The sequence below is a fragment of the Canis lupus genome, chromosome 34, assembly GCF_011100685.1.
Source record: "Canis lupus familiaris isolate Mischka breed German Shepherd chromosome 34, alternate assembly UU_Cfam_GSD_1.0, whole genome shotgun sequence".
Lineage (NCBI taxonomy): Eukaryota > Metazoa > Chordata > Mammalia > Carnivora > Canidae > Canis > Canis lupus.
Genome location: NC_049255.1, coordinates 235,789 through 247,700, shown reverse-complemented (window position 1 = coordinate 247,700; position 11,912 = coordinate 235,789).

Sequence of the window (11,912 nt, the reverse complement as noted above, 5' to 3'; positions counted from 1 at the left end):
CTCCCTGATGCCTCTCCAGCAGGGAGCCAGACCTCGAGGCCATCCTGGCGGGAGCTCCTGAGGAGCCAGCTGCCCATGGGGGGGAGCGCTGGGGCTGCCTGTGTTTGGGAGTCTGGTTTGGGACGGGGCTGGTGTTCCTCGGTCCCCTGTGCTGCCTGGCCTTCAGGCCAAGCCCCATGCTCACCCAGCCCCTATTCACTAAGGTGAGGAGGGTGCCCTCCACATGCTGGTGTCAGAGATCTAGCACCACAAGGTGTGCACGCTGAGTACACCTTGTGAGGGTGGGCCCACGTGCGTGAGCTGCAGTGAGGGACCCAGTAAATTTAACAAAAATCCCTTACCCCTGGACAAGCAGAGCAGGACTGATTCCATTTTGTGCTCCACCCGCCACCTCCCCTATGACCCCCACATGACCTGCTTATTGCTTAAGGCGCTGCCCCACCCTAGTCAGGCCGCTGGGCACACCCTATTCAGAAATCGGCTCATAACAATGTAACCCTGCTTTGTGTCCCCCAAAACTGTGGGACGATTCTGACCAAAGTAGTAGGCCAGCTCAAGTGGATACTATAGGGTAAGGTGTAATTTAATCGGCCACCAGCGTGTGGACCGGCATGATCGTGCAACTTTCTGCGTATCCCATGTGCCACGGGCCCCTATAAAGCTGCTATGCCTCTTAGTCTCGGGATCCACGTCCCTGCTCCGCTGTGTCCGGTGCAATTAGACCCAAGCTCCAGCTTGTAAAGAAACCCTCGGGAGTTTCCATCGGTGTGGGCTCCTTGGTGGTTTCCCTGATTTACAATCTTGGACACAACACCAGGGCCTGGTGTCCTGACATCCCTTCCAGGGCCACGCTGACCGCCCCACAGGCCCTCTGTGCCCCAGGCACACAGGCACGGGGATGCGGGGAGGGGAGGAAGTGCCCCGTAACTCAGCCATCTGCGGCCCTCTGGACAGAGGGAACACAGACCTCCCACGTCGCTGTGCACAGAACCTGGTGACCTGAAGCTCCCTGGCTGTCACTCTGTCCCAGCCCATCCTGGCCCGGTGGGCAGAGCCTGAGTCCCAGTAAAGTCTGTGGGTCCTGACCCTGGTGTCTGGCCGCCCCTGTAAGGCACATGGGGACGTCAGCTGTGTGTACATGGCGGCCCCCCTGCAGGGGGTGTTTGGGGCCTGGATGGTGCCCCCTCCTCCTCTCTGGGTGTCTCTCCACGCCCCATGCAGAGTTCTGGGAGACACAGAAATGGCCTGGCTGTGCATTTTCACACCACAACACTTTATTGACTTTCTACAGCAAACGGGCTCAGAGCTTATTGCACGCCTTCTCCTGGGGAGCGTGACCTTTCTGTCCTTTAGGGGAGGGCAAGAATCACACGGGGTGGGGGGGCGGGTGCTGGAGTCCCCCACCTGGGAGCATGTGTGGACTCCATGTGGGAGGCGTGTGTCCTGAGGTTTCAGCCAGAGAGATGGTTCTGAGGACAGCAGAGCTGACCTGGACCTTCAGCTCATGGGCTCCTGCGCTGGGTCCCCGCAGGGCAGCTGGACCCCGGTCTTGGGCCCCCTGGGGCCCCAGCACCTGGAGGAGCCTGCCTCCTGCTGTGGGTGTTGGTGGGGCCCACCAGCCTACCCCTGCTCTCCCCACCCTGGGGTGTCCCGGGATCCCCAGGGCTGCCCTAGGTCAGCGACCCGGATCTGTGGGGCACACCCAGGGCCCAGGAGGCCACATCCAGCTGTGAGAGGGCTCACTCAGCCTGGGGCCAGAATCCAGGGCTAGCCAGGACCATGGGGGCCTGGATCCCATTAGTCTTTGTGTTGGGCCTGGGTGGGGCTCAAATCACCTGAGCCCCCACAGAGCCCGGGGCCAGGTCAGCCCAGGTCCCTTTGGGTTAGGGGCTGGTGTCCTGTGCAGGGTGTGCCGCCTTCCAGGAGGGACAGTGGGCAGATGCAGGGCCTAATGTGTCCTCTGCACCACTCAACTGCACCCACCATTTCGGGTATCCTTGCCTTCCCTCCTCCCTGCAACCCCTAGGTTCTCTATGGGACAATCAGGCTTCTGATGGGAGCAGGGTATCCAGAGAACCCCGGGGAGGCTGAGCATGTCCCACAGGGGGCAGCTGCACTGGGCCCTTGCTGGGGGCCGATGGTGTGGGGGTGGATGGTGTGGGGCAGGGATATGATTGTGGTGGTATATTAGTCCAGTACAAATATTAGCTAATGAATCAATATTAAAATAGTCGCATTAACCAAAGACCATACTTTATTCAGAATTCCTTAGTTTTTGCTAAGTTACCATCCCTCATATCACATTCCATTTGTACTCATGTTTTCTTAGGCTCCTCTGGATTGTGACAGTCTTTCAGCCTTTCCTTGTTGTCGTTGAACTGGAACACTTTGAGAAGTAGAGTATTTTGTAAAATTTACCTCAGTTGGGAAATGTCTGTTGTTTATCTCATGATTGAACTGTTTTTGTGGATTATATACAGAGATATAATGGCATTTTTATTATATCATATAAAGGATAGATATTATCAACATGATTTATCAGTCTTGGTATTGATCTGATCATCTTGCTGAGGTAGTGTTTGTCAGCCTTCTCCATAGTAAAGTGATTCTTTTTATTATTATTATTATTATTATCATTTTTATATTAAGATTTTCATATTATATTTTGTAGAAGGAAGTAACTATGTGTATTACACACATAAGAGTGGGAGGCTATGCTAATCAACTTGAGGGTGGAATGTCTGCACAACTTCTTTGAAATTCTTCTACATGGGAGATTTCTCTTCCTTCTGGGTTTGTTTGTTTCTTTTTCAGGATGTTATTTATTTATTTGAGAGAGAGAGAGGAGAGAAAAACCATGAGCGAGTGGGGCAGATGGAGAAGGACAAGCAGGTTCCCTGCTGAACAGGGAGCCTGCCTTGGGACCTGGATCATGATCTGAGCCTAAGGCTGAAGCTTAACTGACTGAGCCAACCAGATGCCACTTTTTCTTTCTTTCTTTTTTTTTAATAATAAATTTACTTTTTATTGGTGTTCAATTTACCCACATACAGAATAACACCCAGTGCTCATCCCGTCAAGTGCCCCCCTCAGTACACGTCACCCATTCACCCCGACCCCCACCCTCCTCCCCTTCCATCACCTCTAGTTCATTTCCCAGAGTTAGGAGTCTTTATGTTCTGTCTCCATTTCTGATATTTCCCAAACATTTCTTCTCCGTTCCCTTATATTCCCTTTCACTCTTATTTATATTCACCAAGTGAATGAGAACATACAATGTTTGTCCTTCTCCGATTGACTTACTTCACTCAGCATAATACCTTCCAGTTCCATCCTGTTGAATCAAATGGTGGGTATTTGTCATTTCTAATGGCTGAGCAAGGCCCACCTTTTCTCTCTCTTCATCTTCTGAGTCTCCTATGATATGAATGTTATTGTTTTAATAAGTGGCTGAGTTCCCTATGTCTGCCTCTGTGGTCCATAACCTTTCTTGTTTTGAAGGCTTCCACTTGGGATTGCATCTCAGTTATAGCATTTTTAACATTGGCCTGACTAGATTTTAGCTCTTTTATTTCTACTGTAAGGGATTCTCTAGTTTTCTTCTGTGCTTTTTTTCCAGCCCAGCTGCTATCTTTATAATCATTGTTTTAAACTGTAGTTAGACATCATATATGTGTACTGATGAACTTCCTGGCTGTGAGTACTACCTCATGTTATTTTTTGGAGGTGAATTTCTCCATCTCATTATTTTTTCCAGAAAAGAAAGAAGGAAGAAAAAGGAAAACCAAGAGAAACAATAACAACTACCCTCCCCCAAAAAACCACTAGATTATTTTGGCCTCCTTGTTAAAGATTCTAAATCCCAAAATAAGAAACACAATTAAAGTACCATGATAGTAAAAATAAGAAATATATAAGGTACATACATAAAAATTAAAATAAGGCAATTAATAAAAAAGAATCAATGAAAATAAAGCACAAAGTACAAAGGAAGCTACACCCTACTTTCGAGGCAGAGCTGAAGCTCTGCTGCCTCTGTGGTCTGACAACTTGTTGGCAGTGAGTGGTCTGTGCAGGGTCTCGGGATGGGCCTTGGCGCTGATTCTCAGGTGCACATCTGCATGGGAGATGCACCTGCGGTGTCAGAGGCTCGGTGGGCGTCAGCGCCTCTGGCCTCCAGTGAGCGGCGCTGTGCTGCACCCTTAGACTCCTTGCTGATGGGCGGGATGCCGGTGGGGATGCTGGGTCCTCTGGCTCTGGGGCTGAGCATCCCGCACCCCCGTCTGCAGGGGCCTCGATAGAAGAGCCGCTAACCCCCCGGGTCTCCGCTGCTTCTCTCAGAACCCTGCTTTTACTCTGCGTGCGTCCGAGCTTCTTTTGGTTTTGTTTTTTTATCTCAGACTGTTGTGCCCAAGATTGGGAATCCAAGAAACCACCGAGAAGCCGACACCGATGCAAACACACGAGGGTTTATTTACAAGCTCGAGCTTGTGTCCAAGTACACCCGACATAGCGGAGCAGGGACTTGGACCCTGAGGTGGGTTTTAGCTTAGTTTTAAGTGCTGGTCTCGGGACCTCCAGGAGGGCTGGAGCAATTCCTCAAGTTCTCTTTACATTTTGATATGGGGCCTTCTAGGGCATTGAGCTCTGTTCTCATTCTAATAGGGGCTTCCTGCCCTTTGCCTGGACTCAGTTTTTATTCTATTGTGGGGCTTTCTAGGACATTAAGCTGTAAACAGCAAAGGTTCCACAACTGGAAGGGGAACTCACACTGTCCCTATATGCTGAAGACGTGGTACTAGAAACAGGAAACTCGAGAGCCTCCACCAAGCCTGTTAGAACTAAGGAGTGAGTTCAGTAAAGTCAGGGGACACAAACTGACCCTACATAGCAGAGTAGCCTTGCTGTGTCCTGGCAATGATCACTCAGGAAGGAAATGAAGGACGTGACTCCCTTCTCAGGAGCATCACAGAGAATAATTAATGAGACAGAAACAAAGGAGCACAAGACTTGTGCAGTGAGCCATACCAGTCTCTGGGAGGCCTTCCTGGGCTCGTGGGGTGGGAGCCTCATCTTGTGAAAATGTCCGCAGTTCCAGAAGCCACCCTCAGTTTCAATGTCATTCATATCAAAATCATCGTGGCAGATATTAGAAATAGGAAAAGAAAAACCCATAACATCCATCCGCCCCCACAAATGACCCCGGACAACAAATTAGTATTGGAGAAGCAGGACAGAGCAGGACATGGCACTTTCCTATTTCAAACGATGTCACAGAGACACAGGATATAGCAGTGTTGTTCTTGGGCCCCAGCTGGCTCTGTCAGATAAGCATTCGACACCTGACCTCACCTCCAGTCCTGATCTCGGGATTGTGAGTTATAGCCCTGGGCTGGGCCATGGACAAGGCGTGGAGCCTCCTTAAACAAACCAGACTCAAGGGTGGTGGTCCCGACATAAGCTGAAGGAGCAGAACAGAGAGTCCAGAAGGAATTGTGCCTGATACAACTGATTTTTTTAACTTAATTTAATTTAAACCCAATTAATTAACGTATAGTGTATTATACTTTCAGAGGAAGAATTCAGGGATTCACCAGTTGCAGATAACAGCAGTGCACCTGACATTACGTGCCCTCCTTCATGCTGGTCCCCTGTGATCCCCTCACCTGTCCCCTACCCTCCAGCGACCCTCAGTTTGTTTCCTATCATTAAGTGTCTGTATTTCCTGCATCTGTTTTCATGTTATTTGATTTCCTTCCTTCACAGATGTTCATCTGCTTTGCTTCTTTAATTCCACCTATGAATGACACCACACGGTCATTCTCTTTTCCGACTGACTTGTTTCACTTAACATGATTTCTCTAGTTCTATCCACGTCATTGCAAATGGCAAGATTTCCTTCTCTTTGATAGCTAGGTACCATTCCTCTCTCTATGACCATCATCTATCTCCCATCCTCTTTATCCATCATCTGCCTGAGGGCACCGAGATACTTCACACAGTGTGGCTACTGTGGACCCGGCTGTTGTGGACATTGGGGTGCAGGTGTCCCGAGTCTTACTGCATCTATATCTTTAGAGTCAGCTCCAGGCCGTTCACCTACTGGTCGCAGGGCGGCTCTATTTGTAACTTCCTGAGGAGCCTCCACACTGTTTCCAGGGCGGCTGCACCAGCCCGCGGTCCCGCCTACAGTGGAAGAGGGTTGAGTGAGTTTTTCAGGACTTGCTAAAGTCCAGTCCACATTTCATTTTGTGGTCTGTGGGCTCCAATTCCTTGTCCTTAAGTATTTCTGGGGAAGCAGGGTGTTGGGCTCCGTTTCAATGAGATATTTCCGATGCTAACAGGCCCTAGTGCGCACATGTTTCATCAATACTACCAATTATTATTTTAAAGATTTACTTGAATTCCTGTTTGTAAACACAGTATGATATAGTTTCAGGTTTACCACATAGTGATTCAACCCTTGGATACAACGCCTGGTACTGGTCATAGGTGCCCTCCACTATCCCCATCCCCTGATTCCCCATCCCCCCCACCTTCCTCTGGTATTTATTAGTTTATTCTCTGTGGTTAATAGTGTGTTTTTTTGTTTGATTCTCTCATCCCCCCCTCTGCCCCTTTGCCAGTTTGTTTGGTTTCTTAAAATTCACATGTGAATGCAATTGTATGGTATTTGGTATCTGTCTTTCTCTGACTGACTGAGTTCATTTAGCATAAGTCCTTTCCACTTCTCCCACGTCATTGTAAATGGCTTCATTTCATCGCTTCTGTTGACCCAGTGATGTCGCAGTGGGTATATTTACCACATCGTCTCTGCCCATTCATCAGTCGATGGACATGTGGCCTGTATCCACAGTTTGGCTCTTGTTGATAATGCTGCTACAAACACTGGTCTGCGTGTCCTACTTGGAATCTACTAAACGAGTTTTGTATTCTCGGGGTAAATACCTAGCTCTGCAATTTTGGAATCATAGGGTAGCTCTATTTTTAACTTCTTTTTTAAATTTTTTTTATGATAGTCACAGAGAGAGAGGCAGAGACACAGGCAGAGGGAGAAGCAGGCTCCATGGACTGAGAGTCCGGCGTGGGATTCGATCCCGGGTCTCCAGGATCACGACATGGGCCAAAGGCAGGTTCCAAACCACTGCACCACCCAGGGATCCCCTATTTTTAACTTCTCAAGGACCCTGCACAGTGTTTTCCACAGTGGCTGCACCTGTTCGCATGCCCACCAGGAGTGTAAGGGGCTCCCTCTTCTCCATAGCCTCAACAACACCTGTTGTTTCTTCTGTTGTTAATTTTAGCCATTCTGACGGCTGTCAGGTGACATCTTATTGTGGTTTTCATTTGCATTTCCCTGATGATGGGTGACGCTGAGTGTCTTTCCCTGTGTCTGGTGGCCATTGGATGTCTTGACAGAGACAAAGTCCATTCATGTCTTCTGCCCATCTGCAGTTGGATAATTTGTGTTTAGGATGCTGAGATTTATATTTGCTTTACGTATTTTGCATACTAACTCTTTATTGGATGTGTTGTTTACAAATATCTCCTTTCATTTTGTATGTTGCCTTTTATTTTTATTTATTTATTTTTTATTTATGATAGTCACAGAGAGAGAAAGAGAGAGAGGCAGAGACATAGGCAGAGGGAGAAGCAGGCTCCATGCACCGGGAGCCCGATGTGGGATTCGATCCCGGGTCTCCAGGATCGCGCCCTGGGCCAAAGACAGGCACCAAACCGCTGCACCACCCAGGGATCCCTATGTTGCCTTTTAGCGTTGGTTGTTTCTTTCACTTTGCAGAAGCTTTCAATTTGATGAAGTCCCAATAGTATTTTTGCTCTTGTTTCCCTCAACTCAGAGGCATATCTAGAAAGAAGATCCAATGGCCAATGTCAAAGATGTTGCTGCCTATCTCTTCTTCTTTGTATGGTTTCAGGTCTCACATTTAGGCCTTTCATCCATTTTGAATTTATTTTTTATAAATATGGTGTAAGAAAGTGGTCCAGTTCCATTCTTCTGCATGTGGCTGCCTGGTTTCCCAACACCATTTGTTCTTATCCTGGGGTCAGGGTTAGGGTTTGTTGAAGAGACTGTCTTTGTGCCTTTGGATATTCCTTCCTGCCTTGTTGTCGATTAATGGATCATAGAGTTACAGGTTTGTATCTTGTTTCGGCTTTCCATTCTGTTCTATTGATCTTAGGGTCTCCTGTTGGGAGATTCTTGATTGCTGATTCAATTTCTTTGCTGGTTATCTGTCTGTTCAAGTTTCTTATTTCTTCCTTTTTCATTTTTGCTATGTTATATATTTCCAGGAATTGATCTATTTCTTCCAGGTTCTAGATTGCTGGCATATAATTTTTCATAATGTTCTCTTGTAAACATTTGTATTTCTCTAGTGTTGGTTGTTATTTCTCTTTTCTCATTTGTGATTTTATTTGGGTCCTTTCTCATCTTTTTATCTTTTTTCTTTTTTAAATATTTTTATTTATGGATTCATGCGAGACACAGAGAGGCAGAGGTACAGGCAGGGGAAAACTGAGGCTCCATGCAGGGAGCCTGATGTGGGACGTGCTCCCCCAGGACCCCGGGATCATGACCTGAGCCAAAGCAGATGCTCAACCACTGAGGCACCCAGGTGCCTTGCTGATTAAATTCCTTTGCTATTTATGGGTCTGTTCACATTTTCTATTTCTTCCTATTTCAGTTTTGCTCATCTGCGCATTTCTAGGGATTTGTCCATTACTTCCAGGTCTTTCGGTTTGTTAATGTATAATCTTTCATAGTATTCCCTTATAATTGTCTTATTTTTCTGGTGTTGATTGTGATCTCTCTTCTCTCATTTGTGATTTTATTTATTTATTTCTTTTCTCTTTTCTCGTTGATAAGGCTGGCTAGGGCTTGATCCATTTTATTAATTATTTTGAAGAATCAGCTCTTAGTTTCATTATTCCCTTCTACTGTTTTGTTGTTTCTGTATTGTTTATTTCTCCTCTCATCTTTATTTTTTCCCTTCTTCTGCAGGCTTTAGGCTTTGTATGCTTTTCCTTTTCCAGCCTCTTTAGGTGTAGGGTTAGGTTGTGTATTGGAGACATCTTGTTTCTTGAGGTAGGCCTATATTGTTATATACTTCCCTCGTAGGACTGCCTTTGCTACATCCTAGAGGTTTGGAGAAACATGTTTTCATTTTCATTTATTTTAAATTTCCTCTTTAATTTCCTGGTTGCTCCATTCATTCTCTAGTAGGATATTCATAATCTCCACGTATTTTTGGTCTGTCCAAATTTTTTCTTACTGTTGACTTTGCATTTCATAGCCTCGTGGTCCGAAAATGTACATGGTGTGATTTCAACCTTCTTGTACCTGTTGTACCTGTGATGGCTGATTTGTGGGCCATGATATGATCTGTTCTTGAGAATGTCCCATGTGCACTTGAAAGGAATGTGTATTCTGCTTTATGAAGAAATTCAGACTATATCTGTGGAGTCCCTGTGGTCCATTGTGTCAAGGCTATTGTTCCCCTGTATATTTTCTGCATAGATGATCAGTTCATTAACATAAGTGGTTGTTAAAATCCCCTGTCATTGTATTATTATCAGTGAGTTCCTGTACGTTTGTTGTTAATTGGTTTCTATATTTAGGTACTACCATGTTGGCAGCATAAATATTTAGTTGTTGGAACTTTTTTTTAAATAAATTTATTTTTTATTGGTGTTTAATTGTCCAATGTACAGAATAACACCTAGTGCTCATCCCGTCAAGTGTCCCCCTCAGTACCCGTCAAATATTCACCCACACCCCCCGTCCCCCTCCCCTTCTACCACCCCTAGTTCGTTTCCCAGAGTTAGGAGCATTTATGTTCTGTCTCCCTTTCTGATATTTCCCACACATTTCTACTCCATTCCCTTATATTCCCTTTCACTATTATTTATCTTCCCCAAATGAATGAGAACATACACTGTTTGTCCTTCTCCAATTGACTTACTTCACTCAGCATAATACCCTCCAGTACCATCCACGTTGAAGTAAATGGTTGGTATTTGTCGTTTCTAATGGCTGAGTAATATTCCATTGTATACATAAACCACATCTTCTTTATCCATTCATCTTTCAATGGACACAAAAGCTCGTTCCACAGTTTTGCTATTGTGGACATTCCTGCTATAAACATCAGGGTTCAGGTGTCCCAGCGTTTCATTGCATCTGAATCTTTGAGGTAAATCCCCAACATTACAATTGCTGGTTCATAGGGCAGGTCTATTTTTATCTCCTTGAGGAACCTCCATACAGTTTTCCAGAGTGGCTGCACCAGTTCACATTCCCACCAACAGTGTAAGATGGTTCCCTTTTCTCCACATACTCTCCAAAATTTGCAGTTTCCTGCCCTGTTAATTTTCCCCATTCTCACTGGTGTGAGGTGGTATCTCATTGTGGTTTTGATTTGTATTTCCCTGATGGCAAGTGATGCAGAGCATTTTCTGATGTGCATGTTGGCCATGTCTATGTCTTCATCTGTGAGATTTCTCTTCATGTGTTTTGCCCATTTCATGATTGGATTGTTTGTTTCTTTGGTGTTGAGTTTAAGATGTTCTTTATAGATTTTGGAAACTAGCCCTTTATCTGATACGTCTTTTGCAAATATCTTCTCCCATGCTGTAGGTTGTCATTTAGTTTTGTTCACTGTATCCTTTGCTGTGCAAAGGTTCTTATCTTGATGAAGTCACAATAATTCATTTTTGCTTTTGTTTCTTTTCCATTCGTGGATGAATCTTGCAAAAAGTTACTGTGGCTGAGTTCAAAAAGTGTATTGCCTTTGTTTTCCTCTAGGATTTTGATGGACTCTTGTCTCACATTTAGATCTTTCATCCATTTTAAGTTTATCTTTGTGTATGGTGAAAGTGAGTGGTGTAGTTTCATTATTCTGCATGTGCATGTCCAATTTTCCCAGCACCATCTATTGAAGAGACTGTCTTTCTTCCAATGGATAGTCTTTACCTCTTTATCGAATATTGGTTGACCATAAAGTTAGGGTCCACTTCTCGGTTCTCTATTCTGTTCCATTGATCTATGTGTGTCTTTGTGCCAGTACGACACTGTCTTGATGACCACAGCTTTGTAGTACAACCTGAAATCTGGCATTGTGATGCCCCCAGATATGTTTGTCTTTTTTAAAATTCCCCTGGTATTCGAGGTCTTTTCTGATCCCACACAAATCTTTCTTTTTAATGATACTCACATTCAGAGAGAGAGAGAGAGGCAGAGACACAGGCAGAGGGAGAAGCAGGCTCCATGCACCGGGCGCCTGACATGGGATTCGATCCTTGGTCTCCAGGATTGCGCCCTGGGCCAAAGGCATGCACCAAACCGCTGTGCCACCCAGGGATCACGATTCCACACAAATCTTAAAATAATTTGTTCTAACTCTCTGATGAAAGTCCATGGTATTTTGGTAGGGTTTGCATTAAAAGTGTACATTGCCTGGGTAACATTGACATTTTCACAATGTTAATTCTGCCAATCCATGAGCATGGAATATTTTTCCATCTCTTTGTGTCTTCCTCAATTTCTTTCAGAAGTGTTCTATAGTTTTTAAGGTATAGATCCTTTACCACCTTGCTTAGGTTTACTCCTCGGTATCTTATGCTTTTGGGTGCAATTGTAAATGAGATTGACTCCTTAATTTCTCTTTCTTCAGTATCATTGTTAGTGTATAGAAATGCCATTGATTTCTGGGCATTGATTTTGTATCTGGCAATGCTACCAATTGCTGTATGTGTTCTAGCAATCTTGGGGTGTAGGATTTTGGGTTTTCTAGGTAGAGAATCATGTCATCAGTGAAGAGGGAGAGTTTGACTTCTTCTTTGCCAATTTGAATGTCTTTTTGTTGTCTGATTGCTGAGGCTAGGACTTCCAG